The sequence below is a fragment of the Scyliorhinus canicula genome, chromosome 7 (genome assembly GCF_902713615.1).
Source record: "Scyliorhinus canicula chromosome 7, sScyCan1.1, whole genome shotgun sequence".
Taxonomy (NCBI): domain Eukaryota; kingdom Metazoa; phylum Chordata; class Chondrichthyes; order Carcharhiniformes; family Scyliorhinidae; genus Scyliorhinus; species Scyliorhinus canicula.
This window is the reverse complement of record NC_052152.1, coordinates 170,346,238-170,363,411: the sequence shown is the minus strand read 5'-3', so window position 1 is coordinate 170,363,411 and position 17,174 is coordinate 170,346,238.

Below are 17,174 nucleotides of genomic sequence, written 5' to 3'. Positions count from 1 at the left end.
GATATTAGTGTATATATTGTATTTTACATCTGTTGCAGTGATGTTTTTAATGCTTGAGTTCATATATATATATATCTTTTGCAGTTGTTATGATAACCTGGGCCAGGGCATGGTCAATTCCAGCCCCACTTGACCCAGAGTCGCAACACAATTCATTGAATTAACTGATAATTCTTAGAACAAAACCCAAAATTTTTGCCCCTTGGCTGCCGAATAATTACAGTCAGTGTTGTGTTCTTTGTACTGTTCTTCAGGATGGTGAAGGTTGTAGTGTTGACAAAGAACAGCAAGCAGTGTTTAACTAACAAAGCTCATTTCTTACACTACACTTAATTACATTTGAACATTTGCTGAGGAATTAAATAAGTAAAGAATACACTACACTTCTACAATACTAAACTATGCCATCAGCTAAACTATCTCACATCTACTCAGTCTGGCTCCATTCCACTCTCTCTCACTCTCTCCCAGACGTCAAGAAGGCTTGTGAGGCGGGATTCTCCATTGCCCGACGCCGATATCGTAATCAGAGATTGGGCGGAGAATCCCTTCCAACGTCCAATTCAGGGGTGCTGCCGGTGTGATGCCGGTTTTTGAGTCTCCGCCCCCTCCGAGATGGTGTCATCACATCACGCGCCGCACGCCATTGAAACAGCATTGGCGCATCATCGAAAGGCCCTCCTGCGATGCTCTGCCCCCAATGGGCCGAGTTCCCGACCTTGTGGTTGACATGTGATCTGAGCGGTTGGGAACCCGGTGTGGCAGCTGCGTCTAGCGTCGCCACACTCAGCCGGAATCCGTGCTGCTGGCCGGGGGGCCTCCGCGAGGGTTGATGGGATTGTGGGGGGTGGCATGTGGGGTTGCATTTGGCAGGTCGGGTCCGCACACGGCTGGCACCATGTTGTACGCCGCGACTGCTGCAGGTCGTCACCAGGAGTTTCACCCGGCACCGCTGCTAGCCCTTCACCGGTCCCGAAATCAGTGAAGGTTCAGCACCGATTTTGGCATCGTAAAACGCCCTCCAATTCTCTGTTTCAGCCGGCACTTAGCTGCTGAAATCAGCTCATGATAGTTATATGGTTGCTCTATAATCCCATCTAGTGACTAGAGTAGTAAAATTACATGAACCCTTTATGTTCCTTATAATATCCACATTTGAAAATGAAATGAAAATCGCTTATTGTCACGAGTAGACTTCAATAAAGTTACTGTGAAAAACCCCTAGTCGCCACATTCCGGCGCCTGCTCGGGAAGGCTGTTACTATGACAACCAGGTTTGTAAATTTAAACACAACTACTTTTTAGTTAAAACAAGAACTATAATGAAATATGCAGCAAAAGGCAACTAATTCTGAAACAGACCTTCCTTCAAAGTAAGCTTTCAGATCCAGGTCTCCAATTGCAGCCTATAATGGTTTCACGGTAGATTCATTCATTCAGTCTGTAGGTTCAGAAATACAGCAACTCATAGCCTTTCTGGAGAGAGAGAGAGAGAGAAGATACTTTCCCCCCGAGTGTCCAGGATTCAAACTGAGCTCCTTGGATCTCTGAAAATAATTCCACTCGAGTAGGACCCAATCACCACGTTACCGAGTAAATAACAACATTTTGGCAATGTCATTGGCCATCAGCCAATCAATCAAACCGAGCCCCACCCTATCTCTTGGGAGCCAAAAAGTCTGGACCTTGCTGTCAAAAGCTACCAGCACCAGATACTATGTTGAAACTTCTTGAATTCTTCATTCTCTCTACGGCTTGACTTAAAGATACATGTTCATTAAGCATCCATGGATCAAAATGATAACGGTTAAAAAAAAAGAAAGGGGAAATAAGGGAGCCAGCAGGAAGGACCCTTACACAGTAATACTATTAAAGATAGTCATCAGCAATGTCATTGACGAAACAGGTCTAGTTTTCAAGTGAAGAAAGGTACTGGAGGGTAGGGTGGGCTGTACAAGAAGGGACTTGCATGGGAAGGGTAGAAGGACAGCAGTTTGAGGCAGTTGATGTTGCTGGAGCAGCAAGTATTTTCCTCTCTCTCTCCCCCAATGAGTTGTTGATAACTTTGGTGATGATTTCAATCAGGATTTACCTGATATTATCCAGGCTTAGTGGCATAAATACCAGGTAAGTATAAAGTTCCACTGTACCACGCTCACAACAAACGCAGTTGCTACAGAGAAAATCTGGTTCCTCATTCGATTCCGTTTAATTTCTGTTCTTCGGGAGGTTGTTGCTTTTGATCATGTCCTAATTAGTACAATTACTCTCCTCCTCATTTCCAGCTACAAAGAAAACATGGATCAGGGCTGTTTGTAACGTGAAATAGTTAAATGTGCAGGGGGACTGGAGAAGGGGGTAGTATCGTCGGTTTATGGGGCTATTTTGGAGGAGGAGAAGGCACCGCTAGAAGGGATCAAGGCAAAGTGGGAAGAAGAGTTGGGAGAGGGTATGGAGGAGGGGTTCTGGTGTGAGGTGCTCCGGAGGGTGAACGTCTCCACCTCATGCGCGAGGTTGGGGCTGATACAGCTGAAGGTGGTGTATAGAGCACACCTTACAAGGGCGAGGATGAGCCGGCTCTTTGAGGGGGTAGAAGATGTATGTGAACGTTGCAGCGCCGGAGTGTGGAGGGGGGGGGGGGGGGGGGGGGGGGTGTGCTTCAAACCACGTTCATATGTTTTGGTCCGGTTGAAAGCTGGAGGATTACTGGTAGGAGGCGTTTAGGGTAATCTTTAAAGTGGTGCACGTGACACTGGACCCGGGCCCTCGGGAGGCCATATTCGGGATGTCGGACCAGCCGGGGTTGGAAATGGGCGCGGAGGCAGATGTTTTAGCCTTCACCTCGTTGATCACCCGAAGGCGGATCCTGTTAGGGTGGAGATCAACTTCTCCACCCTGTGCCCTGGCATTGTAGCCATCTGGGATGGCCACTTTCAGAATACAAAATGGATGCTCACAGAGACTCGAGGGAAATGTGGACAATACTAAATGACAAGCAGGCACAGAGCCTGGATGTATATTTGGGAAGCAGTCACCAGACGGAATCGAAACTCTGGGTCGATTAACATAATGATGGCCCATCTCCGAGGAACAAAGAACTAACACTCAGGTAGTTAATGCTGTCGCAGACATCCCGATGCCAGTACCCCAACCGAAAGTCACAAACAAAGCAAGGCCAACGGCTACCTAGGTCACGCCCAGTCATCAGGGCACCCACCCCTTTATTGGTTTAGATCGATGGCAATGATCGAGAAGCTGCCCAATTAATTGGGGCCAAGTTTAAGGCCCACCTAAAAGCACGCGAAGCCCCTCCAAGTGTAAGAAGGAACCCCCACAAGAGATGCGCTCTCTTGGATTTGGCTCTCAAGCGGAGAGACCCATCCACCAGCATCACCAGAAGCAAGTAAGTTCCCGGTCAACGCTCGCTACCAGATGGACGACCTTAGCTGTTCTCCTGTTACCTCTTCGAACCCAACAGCCTCATATCCGAACAACGGCCATTGTTCCTCTGACTGAGTGGGCAGCCGAAGTTAAGTATACGTGTTAGCGTTAGAGATAGTTTAGTTTGTAGTACTTTCTGCATGAGTAGATTTTACTGTGTGTGTAAATAAATAGTATTGACTTTGAACTAACTAACTGGTGTATTGGCTCTTTGATCGGTATTCGGGTTTGAACCTTGTGGCGATATCGAGAGATACCTGGCGATTCTGAAAGTAAACATAATTAGGGTTAAGGAAGGCGACCATATTGACTGCTATATTTATAGCAAGTAAACAGAGCAACAGCACGGCGGGGGAACTGCTGGAATTCTTAATGCTTGAAAAGGTCAAATTTGAACTGAGGGGAAGGATGGAGGGGTTCTACAATTCATGGGCATTATTCATTATGCACTTTTGAAAATTGGATCACATCGAACATTACGGGGGGGGGGGGGTAGGGGCTGGGAAGGTTGGGGGAGGGGGACTGTATGTGTTAATGGTGACTATGGGTGATTCCTGATTCCTCTTTGTTATTTGTTTATGTTAACATGCGGGCTGATGTTTGGGGGTTTGGAGGGAGGATGGGATCGTTGTTATTGATATGGGGATTGACATTACATTCGTTACTCATTATTGTTTATTGTTGGGTGTAAATTTGGGAGAAACTGTGAAAATGGAGAATAAAAACAAATGTAAAAAAAAAAAAATAGTAAAATGTGACATACATTGAGTTAAACTGTGACACAGGACTAGTTGAATAACCAGGACTCATACACCACAGTTAACAACCGAATCTTTCCCAGCAGCTTGAATAGAATTGGTTCAAACCAAACACTGTGGTGCATCATCAGTGTAAAGAAAGGTACTCAGTCATTCTGCCTGGAACCTTGGCATTTGGTAAATAGAATGACTGAGAATTTTTCATCAGCCCGTTAAGCAAATGGGACAACATTTGTTTGTCCTCCACCATTCTGCGCACAGTTGATAAATATTTAAAAAAGACTGGAATTCTATGCAGGAAAGTTTGGTGTGAAAACTATAAATGTCACCTTAAATTGATGGCAACCTTTTGTTATAAGGATACTGCTTTGGAGGGCTGTTCATGCATTATTTTAAAATGCCAATAATTAACGTTGAAAAGAAAAGGGGGAAATAGCTGCATCCCTGATTTAGAGACAAGAAGCAAAGATGTGGAATTTATCCCAGTGTTGAAGTGACCTAACCTCCTCGTTCACAGACAGTAACATCCTGTAGGATGGTTATCAATAGCAATGTGTTAGCAATAGGTGTTACTGGTTGCTACTGATCTCAAATGAACGCACAAGCAGTGCACATTTTTTAATAAATTAATGATTTGTGGATCAGCATTTCTGACATTCTCACATATCAGATTATTAAACACATGGGTGGCACATCCAATTTGCAGCTCTTACAGTTAATAATTAGAAAAACAGGGGCAGCACGGTGGCGCAGTGTTTAGCTCTGCTGCCCTGCTGCCTCACAGCGCTGCGGACCCGGGTTCAATCCCAGCCCCGGGTCACTGTCCGTGTGGAGTTTGCACATTCTCCCCCACAACCCAAAGAGATGTGCAGGGTAGGTAGGTGGATTGGCCACGCTAAATTGCCCCTAAGTTGGAAACAAAAAGACTTGAGTACTATAAATTTTTTAAAAATTAGAATAACATGAGGGTCACAAACCGGACATGACGAACAAATCCAATTGTCAACATGCTTTTCTGTCAAGTTAAGCTCCAGGCAATGGCACTAATTCGAACTTTATTCTGCAGTTGTATCCATGGGCGGAAGATATTTTTAAGAAATTCAGAAATGAATGGCAGCATTACATGCAACAAATCAACAGGAGCGGTGCCAGTCTGGGGAGAGATACTCGGCCAAATTCCCCGCACCAGAAAGTGAGTGCTGTCAGCGGGACTGAATCGGTGGTTTTCTACCTCAGCAAAATTGCCGCCGTTCCCAGATCAATCCACCAGCCGTTAAGGGGCTAGCACTGGTGCCACGTGGAACATGACTGATTCCAATGAAAAACGGTGTCTGATTCGCCAGATTCAGGATTGGCACTTAGGCCACCCACCACCTTGCACTGGGTCTGGGCGGAGGTGGCAGAGGTTGTCAGAGCCATGGGAAACACCGCTAGGACCGGCCAGTGGTGCCGCAAGAAACTGCACGACCTCCTCAGGGCAGCCAGGGTGAGCACAGTGCCCCTGGCACTAACCCCAATCCCACACACCTGTAAACCCACTCCTCCCCCCAGACGGCGACCGAACCCCTACCCTTCACCATCTGCCAGCATCTATACTGGTCACATCAGTTCATCGAGTGGAACCCTTTTCAGTTTGTTAAGACCGGCCTGTTATGGGCCAGTGCTCGTAGGGCAACTCGCATCCCATCGATCACTCTCTGGACCTGGGGCATCTCGCCGATGATGGTGCACCCCGCTGCCCAGGGTGGGCTCAGTCCCCATTCAATTTGATGTATTGTGGTGACCGGGCATGTAGGGCCTCTGTGACGGTGAGGATGCACCTGTGCACTGAGCTGTGTGAGATTCCGGACAGTCTTTACTCAGCACCTTGAAGGACCCAATTGCATAAAGGTTCAGAGCGACCGACACTTTGACAGCCACCGGGAGCGGGTGTCTTTCCCCATTCCCCTGCCAGAGTCTTCGACGGCATGCCCGGTCCGGCAGATCCTCGAATGACTGGTGGTGCTGGTGCACACGAGGCCTTATGCTGTGCCTCTTTTGCACCTCCTCCTTCTCGGCCTGTTGGGTGGCCGGTTCGCCGTCCTCGCCGACTGCCTCCTGTCCCTCTGGGGCACGCTCCACTGCTGCAGCTTACTCCTCGAGCAGCTCCAGCTCGTGCACCTCAGTGCATCCCCCAGGGCTGTGAGAATAGGATGAAGCCACGATTCCTGGTTGAATTCTGAAGTCAATTGCCTGCAGGGGGTGAAAGGCTGACATGTTAGCATAGTGCGTAACCCCATGTCCAACCAGGTCCACTGAGCTACAGTGGCCCCGGTCTGCACGCTGCTCCTGCTCCACATGCTCCCCTACCCATCCCCACACCCAGCCCCAGCCGTTAGCACGGCACTCTGTCCACCGCACCCCTGGCCCCGTTGGTGCGCGGCAACATGGGGGCCTCATGATCTGGTGCTTGTCCCTACTACCCGGGGTACCGGTGGCTGGCACTACCCATGCCAGCGGTACACTTCAGCCCGGCGCCCTCCTGCAGCTGCTGCTGTGGCTTGCCCTTGGTTGGGCCGTGAGCTGCCCTGCTGGCGGGTGGTGGGCGCTTTGGGGGGGAGCTGGTGAGGGCTGGGGTGTGGGCACCCTTGCAGTCGGTGTCACTCTGAACGACTAGGGCCACGGAGGGCAGTCAGTGGGGTGCACAGCAAGGTGGCTGCCTTGCAGGTTGTGGCAATGGTGGTCCGTGCCTGGATACCCCGGTCCCATAGCTGGTCACCCCGACTCCATGACCCATGCCCTGGTCACCTCCGTCACTCCCCGCTGTCACCCCAGGATTAGCGGAGCCCCCCCCCCTCGACCCGTCCCCCGCACTCTCCTACCACCCCCCACCCAGCCCTGTCATTGGCAGAACCGACTCCTCTCTCTCCCCCGCCAGCCACAGCGCCCATTTCCCGATTTTTAAAAAGACAAGTCACACTCGCTGTTGGGAATTCCTCCCGGCTGTGGCAAAGCATCGCGGAGGCCCCGGAGAATACCGGGTCAGGCCCACTAATGATATGCAAACGCCATTTACTGTACGTGTGGAGTAGAATTGCCGCTGCTTTTCGAGGTGCTGAAACATTGGAAATTGCCGTGCTCCTGGTGCCCACCACATTTTTGCTTCACGATCGATTCTCTACCCAATCACCTTTCCCGATTTTGGCATCAGCCCACAATCTGTGGAGTTGCTGATGGAGACTCCAGACACTTCACCTTGTTGCCTTTTCTTCTTATACTCTTTTACTCTGTCCTTTCTGTGGCTCTGTTGCAATTATGGCAATCAGTGAATTTGCCCTTGTAAATGTAAATGTAAATTGCTTATTGTCAAAGGTAGGCTTCAAATCAAGTTACTGTGACAAGCCCCTCATCGCCACATACCGGCGCCTGTTCGGGGAGGCTATGTTATCTATGTCCGTATGCTTAGAGTCGCCAGGTATCAAATGATACCACCACAAGGTTCAACCAGCTATCGATCAAAGAGTCAAACACCAGTTGGTTAGTTCAAGGTCAAGGGTACTTTATTTACACACAATTAGTCATGCAACATAAACACTACTAGTTAACTACACCTAGCGACTAAGACAACCTGTACTTAACTTCGGGCACCCGGCTTAGGCCAGAGAAACAGTGGCAGCTGTTCGATTCTGGATCTATCGAGTCCGAAGGAGTAACTGCTGCTCAGCTAGGCTTATCCGTCTGGTAGCGAGCGTTGAACTTGTACTTGCTTCTGGTGTTGCTGCAACTGGAGATGGCCGTGACTGGGGTACCAGGACGAAGAGAGGGTGAACATGTGGTGAACTCTTCTTCTTATACCTGGGGGTTTCTGCGGTCTTTTGGGCGGTCCTCCGATTTAGGCCTCACTAATTGGGTGATCCCTGATCACTCTGTTCGATTCCCAACCAATAAGTGGGCGGGGATCTGGATGGCTGGGCATGTCCCAAGAGGTCACTGACCCCGTTGTTTGCGTTTCCTTTGAACAGGGAGTGGCTCCGAAATGTCTGGGACTGTACCGGTTGCTCGAGTACCAATCCTTTGTTTTGGTGAAGATGGGCCATCAAATGCTAATCGGCCCCATTAATTGGTCGGAGTTTCGATACCGTCTGGACTTCTTGCTTTCAAATATGCATTTCAGGCTCTGAGCCTGCCGGAGTCTTGGCTTGTCCATTTTACCCGCTAGGCATTGCGAGTTTCTCTGTACCTAGTTGTAAGTGGCCATCCCAGATGGCTACAACCTCTGTCTCAATGAACGAAGAACAATACAGCACAAGAATAGGCCCCTTCGGCTCTCCAAGCCTGTCCAGGTCATGATACCACCCTTTGCCAAAACCCTCAGCACTTCCTAGTAACGTATCCCTCTACACCCATACTATCCATGTATTTGTTGAGATGCTTTTGAACACCGTTAATGTATCTGCTTCCACAACCCCCCCTGGCAATGCGTTCCAGGCACTCACCACCCTCTGTGTAAAAAACCTGCCTTGCACATCTCCTCTAAACTTTGCCCCATGGACCTTAAACCTATGCCCCCTGGTGACTGGCCGCTGCACCCTGGGAAAGTGTGCCTGCCCATCCACTCTATCCATGTCCTTCATAATCTTGTAGAGCTCTATCAGGTTACCCCTTAATCTCCATCTTCTAATGAAAACAACCCAAGTCTATTCAGCCTCTCCACATAACTAACACCCTCCAGACCAGGCAACATCCTGGTAAACCTCCTCTATACCAGTCTCATCCAGTCCTTGCTTTATAAGGCTCATGGACAAGGAAATGGCATGCAGGTCTTAGCACATCTCTGACACCTACCAAGTGGTTTGCTGGATTAGTGTCCTACCATCAGAGACATAGCAACACTCATGACCAGGGTGGGCTCCTCCATTTGTTCTGCAAGTGCTCCCTCGCCTCTTACTGCAGCTGCATCAGTTGTTGTGTTGCCGATGACTTCATGGGCGCATAATCGGCCTGGGGCTCAGCACGGTCCTGGCCTGTCACAGTCCTCTGACGGGTAGTGACCTTGGCTGTTACAGACTCCGTCAGTTTATTGGCGTATTTCTGATGTGCTCAGCAGCTTGTTACCCTGAATCAAAAAGCAAATGGATACCTACCAACATCCATTATAAAACATCTAAAGCATTTAATAACATTTTTAAATCTTGGAAGATGACCACAATATTTCTAGGGCCACTTCCTACTCTGGGATGTAGATTATCAGGCCCTGTGGATTTATCAGCCTTCAATCCCATCAACTTCCCCAACACCATTTCCTTACTAATACCGATTTGCTTCAGTTTCTCCCCCTCACTAAACTCGGTGTTCCCTAACATTTCCGGTACATTATTTGAGTCCTCCTTTGTGAAGGCAGAACCAAACAATGTATTTAGTTCTTCGTCCATTTCTTTGTTCTCTATTATAAGTTCTGACTATAATGGGTTTACATTTGTCTTCACCAATCTTTTTCTCTTTGCATACTTATAGAAGCTTTTACAGTCCGTTCTTTTGGTCCCCACAAGCTTACTCCATTTTCCCCTCATGTATCAATCCCATTGTCCCTCTTTGCTGAACTGCTCCCAATTCTCAGGTCTGCTGTTTTTTCTGGCCAACTTGAATGTGTCTTCCTTTGATCAATGCTATCTCTAATTTCCCTTATAAGCCATGGTTTAGCCACCTTTCACGTTTTATTTTTGCGCCAGGCAATTGTTGCAGTTCGTCCATGCGATCTTTGAATGTTTGCCATTGTCTATCCACGGTCATCCCTTTAAGTAACATTCCCCAAGCCACCATAGCCAGCTCACGCCTCATACCATCGTAGTTTCCTTTATTTAGATTCAGGACCCTCACCTCACATTCAACTATGTCACTCGCCATTTTGATGAAGAATTTGATCACATTATGGTCGCTCATCCCCAAGGAGTCTCGCACAACTAGATTGCCAATTATTCCTTTCTCATTACACCATACCTAGTCTAGGATGGCTTGCTCTCTAGTTGGTTCTTCAATGTATTGGTCCAAAAAACCATCCTGTATACATTCCAGGAATTCCTCTCCTCAGGTATTGTTACTAATTTGCTTTGCCCAATCGATATGCAGATTAAAATCACCCACAATTATAGATGTTCCTTTGTCGCATGTGTCTCTAATTGCCTGTTTAATACCATTCCCAACATCACCAGTTCGGGGTCTATATACAACCCCACCAATGTTTTTTGCTCCTTGGTGTTTCTTAGCTCTACACATACAGATTCCACACCATTGAAGTTAATATTATTCCTCATTATTGCATTAATTTCCACTTTAACCAGCAATACAACTTGACCACCTTTTCCCTAAATATTCAATTTCCTTCCTTGGTCACCCTGTAGCCATGTCTTCGTAATCTCGATTATATCATTCCCATTTACATCAATTTGCGCACTTAATTCATCCGCTTAATTGTGAATGCTCTGCACATTAAGGCACAAAGTGTTAAAACTTGTCTTTTAAACATTCCTTGTACCATTCCTATTATTTCTCATCATGGCCTGTTTGATTCTGGCCCCTGATTTCTCTGCCTATCACTTTTCCTAATCCCCTTTCTGTCTTCTGTTCTTGTCAGTGTTTCCCCTCCTCTGATTGCTTGCATAGGTTCTCATCTCTCTGCGATTTTAGTTTAAACTCCGCCCAACCACTCTGGCAAATACTCCCCATGGGACATCAGTCTCAGTCCTGCTCAGGTGTAACCCGTCCAGTTTATACTGGTCCTACCTCCCCCAGAACCAGCCCCAATGTCCCAGGAATCTGAAACCCTTTCCATCGCACCATCTCTTCAGCCACATATTCATCCGATACATCCTGCCATTTCTGCTCTGACTAGCATGTGGCACTGGTCGTAAACCGGAGATCACTACCTTTGAGATCCCACTGTTCAACATTCTTCCTAACTCCTTATATTCTGCTTTTAGGACCTCATCCTTTTTTTACCTGTATCGTTTGTACCAATGTGTACCACAACCACTGGCTGTTCACCCTCCCCCTCCAGAATGTTTTGTCGCTGCTCTGAAATATCCTTGACCCTAGCACCAGGGAGGCAACGTACCACTCTGGAGCCTCGCTAGTGACCACAGGAACACCTATCTATTCCCCCTACAATTGAATCCCCTATGACTATTACATTCCCAAACATTTTACTTCTACCCTCTGATGCAGAACCAACAATGGTGCAATGAATTTGCCTGTTGCTGCTCTCCCCTTACAGCCTATTCCCAAAACTATCCAAAGTAGTATATCTGTTTTGCAGTGGAATGGCCTGCCTAGTCCTCTTACTCTGCTTGGTGGATATCCATTCCCTACCTACCTGTGGAATCTGAGCCTCTGGTGTGACCACCTCTCTGTGTACTATTGTAACAGCTCTGAAACCCGGGCTTCCAGGATTTGTAGCTGGAGACGCTTCCTGCACACATGCTGGCCCTGAGCACTGGAAATGTTCCCAGCATCCCACATAGAGCAGGAGGAGTACACCACGGCTTTGAGCTATCCTGCCATGATGTACCTCTTTAATTAAACCTTTGGGAACATACCTAAAAACAAATAATATCAATTATTCTAGCATCCTTCTTTCCTGGTCCTTGTTACTACATAATATGGCCCTGACAAACTATAGACAACAAACAAAGACCGTACAAACTATAAGTGATAAAAGTAGTAAATGCCTACCGGCTGCACTCACCCAATCACTTGCTACACGGGCCCTAGCTTACTTTTGAATCCTGATGTCACCTCAGGAGCTTCAAACTCCAAGCTAGCACTCCACTCTCAGTCTCACTCTTTTATCCTCCAAGGTCCACTCTCAGTCTCTCACTCTTTTATCCTTCTGGCTCTGCTCCAAGTCCCGTTCTTTCTCGCACTCTTTTATCCTCCAAGTACTGCACTCAGTTTTGTTCTTTCTGATGCTCTTTTATCCTCCTGGCTCTGCTGACAGTCTCGTCCTTTCTTGCGCTCTTTTATCCTCTCAGCTCCACTCTCAATCTTGCTTACTGCCACTCTTTTATTTCCCAGGCTCTGCTAATTTTCCGAAGATGTCATTCTTTGGATATTTTAACAAGAACTGATTACAGGACACCATTCCAGGACTGCTTCACTGTGATGCTGATTGCAGGACACCATTCCAGGACTGCTTCACTGTGATGCTGATTGCAGGACACCATTCCAAGACTGCTTCACTGCGATGCTGATTAGCGGACACCATTCCCAGATGGCTTCACTGCGATGCTGGTTGCAGGACACCATTCCCAGACGGCTTCACTGCGATGCTGATTACAGGACACCATTCCCAGACGGCTTCACTGCGATGCTGATTGCAGGACATTGTTCCCAGACTGCTTCACTGTGATGTTGATTACAGGACACCATTCCCAGATGGCTTCACTGCGATGCTGATTGCAGGACACTGTTCCAAGACTTTCAGGTGAGATTTGACATGAAGATTCTGCCTGCCCGTTTAGTTAATGAAAAAGATCCCTTGACACTATTTGAAGAGTAGGGTATTCATTTTTTTTCCAGTTAAGGGGCAACTTAGTCTTGCCAATCCACCCACCCTGCACATCTTTGGATTGTGGGTGTGAGAACCAAACAGACACGGGGAGAGAATGTGTAAGCACCACATGGCAGTGACCCGGAGATGGGATCGACTCTGGCTCCTCAGCGTGGTGAGGCAGCAGTGCGCCACCCTTTAGAGTAGGGCATTATTGTCCTTCCTGCATTCCTCAATCAAACAATGACACCCATTGTAACCCTAAACCAGGCAAGCAGTTAAAAGTTTTTTAAAAATACTTAACACCTCATTCCCTGGGTGGGTCTGAATTCTTAAACAGCAGCAATCCGCCAAGTGGAAGTTAGTGGAATTGGCATCACCATCTGATTGACATGGCACTGCCCCTGCCCCCCCCTCCCCCCCACCCCCCACACATATACAATGAAACACTCATCGAGCAATGCCGATGATTAGGCTTCACTCCTTTGGATGGAGGAGCAGATTTGAGGAAGAGGTTCAGCTACAGCAGTGAGCGGAAGAACAAGGACAAGCAGCAGGAGCAGTCCAAAGATACAATCATGGCCGTTAAAACCGCCCAAAAAAATCTAATTAACTGGTGATTAGTCCCGGGGATCCCAGTGTGTGCAAACTGACTATTGCGTTTTTCTGAATAGCATTAGCTGGACATCAAAAGTAATTCATTGAATGTGAAACAATTCTAAGAAGAGCATAAGAGTTAAAGAAACAGAAGCTGGAGTAGGCCATTCAGCCCCTCCAACCTGCTCTGCTATTCATTAGGATGATGGCTGGCCTGACTGTAACTTTAACTGCACTCTCCTGCCTGTCCTCTATAACCCTTATCTCCCCCAAAATCTATCTAACTCTAAGCTGATTAAATTTAATGACCCAACCTCCACTGCTCTCTGCCGTACAGAATTCCAAAAATTCTCTGATAGAAGCAATTCCTCCTCATCGCCGTCTTAAATGGGAGACCGTTTAACTGTGGCCCTTTGTTGTAGATTCCCACGCCAAGGGAACATCCCCTCACCATCTATTGTGTCAAGCCCCCTCAGCTTATATGTTTCAATAAGATCACCTCATTCTTTTCAACTCCAATAAATATGTGCCCAACTTACTCAACCTTTTCATAATAATAATCTTTACTGTCAGAAGTAGGCTTACATTAACACTGCAATGAAGTTACTGTGAAAAGCCCCTAGTCACCTCATTCCGGTGCCTGTTCACCTAACAAGCATGTCTTTTGGGACTTGTGGGAGGAAACCGGAGCACCCAGAATAAACCCATGCACACACAGGGAGAACATGCACACTCCGCATAGACAGTGACCCAAGTCGCGAATCGAACGTGGGACCCTGGCGCTGTGAAGCAACAGTGCTAACCATTGTGCTACCGTGCCGCCCATTAGACAACCCCGAGAATCTTTATCTTTATTATTGTCACATGTAGGCTTATATTAAAACTGCAATGAAGTTACTGTGAAAATCCCCCAGTCGCCACACTCCGGCATATTCGGGTACACAGGGAGAATTCAGAATGTCCAATTCACCTAAGAGCACATTGTCGGAACTTGTGGGAGGAAACCGGAGCACCTAGACGAAACCCACGCAAACACAGGGATAAAGCCAGTGACCCAAGCGGGAATTAAACCCAGGACCCTGGCACTATGAAGCAACAATGCTAACCACTGTGCTACCGTGCCACCCATGAATCAATTTCGTGAAACGTCTCTGTATTCTTTCCAATGTAAGTATAACAAAACCAAAACTGTACACGCTATTCTCAGTGTGATCACCCCAGTGCCCTGTACATTGCAACAAGCTGCCCTATTTTCATACTCCATCCCTCTTGCAATAAAGCCCAAGAGTCCATTTGTCATTCTAATTACTTGCTAAACCTGCATGTTAATCTTTTGTGATTCATGAAGTGGGTACATATAAATGCAAGCGCTTTCCTTCAAACAGCTTTTAATTCAAAAAGATGTGATTGCACAATTCCACAAACAACAGCTCATTTGTTTTGGGTGCGCCTTGTTGAGAGGGAATATTGGTTCCATATCTACCTTCAACCACCAGAGGGCAGAATAGACGTTGAAATAGCCAGGACCACTGAGAGCATCCACACAGCACTCCATAAACGCGATGGCTGGGGGCACACTATTAAAGTAACAGCTGCAAGAAACAAAATGATGGAAAACAGAGAAAGAATCTAAATCAAACCCTCGAGGAGAAGGCTACCTGTGAAGTCCCAGCACCCAAGAATGTCAGTGAGCTCAAATCCTTCCTCGGTAGAGTAAATTATTCTGGAAGATTCAATTTGAATTTAGCCACAACATTGGCACCATTACACCAGCGACTAAAAAAACATCAATGGGGACAACGGAGGGAGCCTCAAGAGGAAGGTTTTTGTTTGATGAAGCAAGCTTTGCAGTCCTCGAACCTTTAGTTCACTTCGGCCCAGGGAAACCGATCGTGCTCACAAGTGATGCGCCTCCTTACAGGTATTATCCCACAAGATGGGATATGGTTCTGGGCACCCCATCGCCTATGCCTCAAGGGTCCTTTCAGAAGCAGAGAGGAACTATGCTCAAATCGAGAAAGAGGGTTCAGCAGTCATATGTGGTGTGAAGAAATTCCACCAATGTGTGTTCGGACGATGATTTGATAAAGTCACTGACCATAAGCCGCTACTGGGCCTTCTGAGCGAGGACAAACCAATACCATCAATAGGCTCGGCTGGGGTGCAGTGTTTGACCTTACCACTAGTGGCCTACAATTATGCCATCCAGCACTGGCCAGATACGCAGATTGCCAATGCAGATGCGTTGAACAGGCTCCCCCTGTTGAAAAGTGTGCCACCTCCATCATACCCCAGGAAATCGTATTGGCCTTGAATTTGTTAGGCACCTTGCCAGCGTCGGCTGGCCACATTTGTAACTGGACCCAGAGGGATCCCATATTGTTGACAGTAAAGAGGATGTTACAGACTGGGTGGAACTATGAGTAATCCGAGCACTTGAGATCCTATTTAAACCGCCACTGACCTGTGAGGATGGTGTGATCTTGTGTGGCTCACGTGTTGTTGATCTGCCACCAGTCAGGGGGTCTCTTTTGGAGGAGCTGCATAGTGCCAACCCTGGGCAAACAAAGATGATGATGCTGACACAGTTATATATGGTGGCCAGGCGTTGATAAAGCCATCGAAGAAATTGTACAACAATGTCACCCCTATCAGACGCAACACTCCCTGCCTCCATCCGTCACTTTGCACCCTTGGGTGTGGCTGGGTCACCCATGGACCTGGTCCACGTTGACTATGTTGGCCTTTTCTCGGGCTGGATGTTTTTAGTTTTGATGGGCGTCGCTCAAAGTGGCTGTCTAGACAGGAGACGGAGACCACAACCTCAGCGGCCACGGTGGACGCCTTGCATCACTATTCATGGACTGCCGGAGTCCATTGTATCTGGCAACGGCCTCCTTTTTACAGGGGACAGCTTCCAGAATTTCGTTCAAGCTACTGGCACACGCCACACCAGGGCAGCTGCTTACAACCTGCATCTAATGGGTTGACCAAGAGGGCTGCTCAAACCTTTAAGAACGCCATGTAGAAACAGTCGGAGAAACAGCAGTTTATTGTTGTCACACAATTTGAACCCCCCCCCCCCCCCCCCCCCCCCCCCCCCCCCAAAACGGAGGTAACATCTGCCAAGCTGCTGATGGGCTATTGCCTCAGAACCCTTTCGGATTTCATAACTTGGCGTGGAGGTTAGAGGTGCATCAGACCTCCCAAAGAGGTCAACGGGCTACGCAGAAGGGCGACAGATCATTCCGGGTGGGGGAATCCGGTTTTGGTTCATAACTGTGCTTCAGGGCTGCCATAGTTAGCCAGACAGATTGTGTCGCACTATCCCAGTCGGGGCCTGTCATACGTGGTGAGCGTAACTGGAAGGACTGTCAAAAAAGCATATTGACCATTTGAGGAGTCGAGTGCTGACAACTCCCAATTCAGTGCAAATGAATCCCACTAACGTTGTCAACATTTCTGTGAATGTTTCTGAGCCGAGCGAGCTGATAGCTCCTGAATCCACCCAGCCAGCTGTACCTTAGGTGGCTGGTGAGGGCAGTTGTCTTGCCTTCAAGGCGGTGCCTCTTGTACTGTCTCCGGCCACTGACAAGTAGACTGCCACGAAGGATGTCAAGTCTATCAGTGGACTACAGAGGTCTGGAAGGACTCAAAGATCCCCGGACCGGCTGGCTCTTTGATGAGCTCTCTTTCCCATGTATATAGAACCTGCACATAGTTATTGTGTAAAATGTAATAAGGCAGTTAAGGGAGGAGGAATGTGGTAGCATGGCCCTTTTAAGGGGACAGGCCTGGCAGACCACATGACCGGCTCGGGGCCAATCGCGCAGGAGAATGCGGACCTGGCCGCC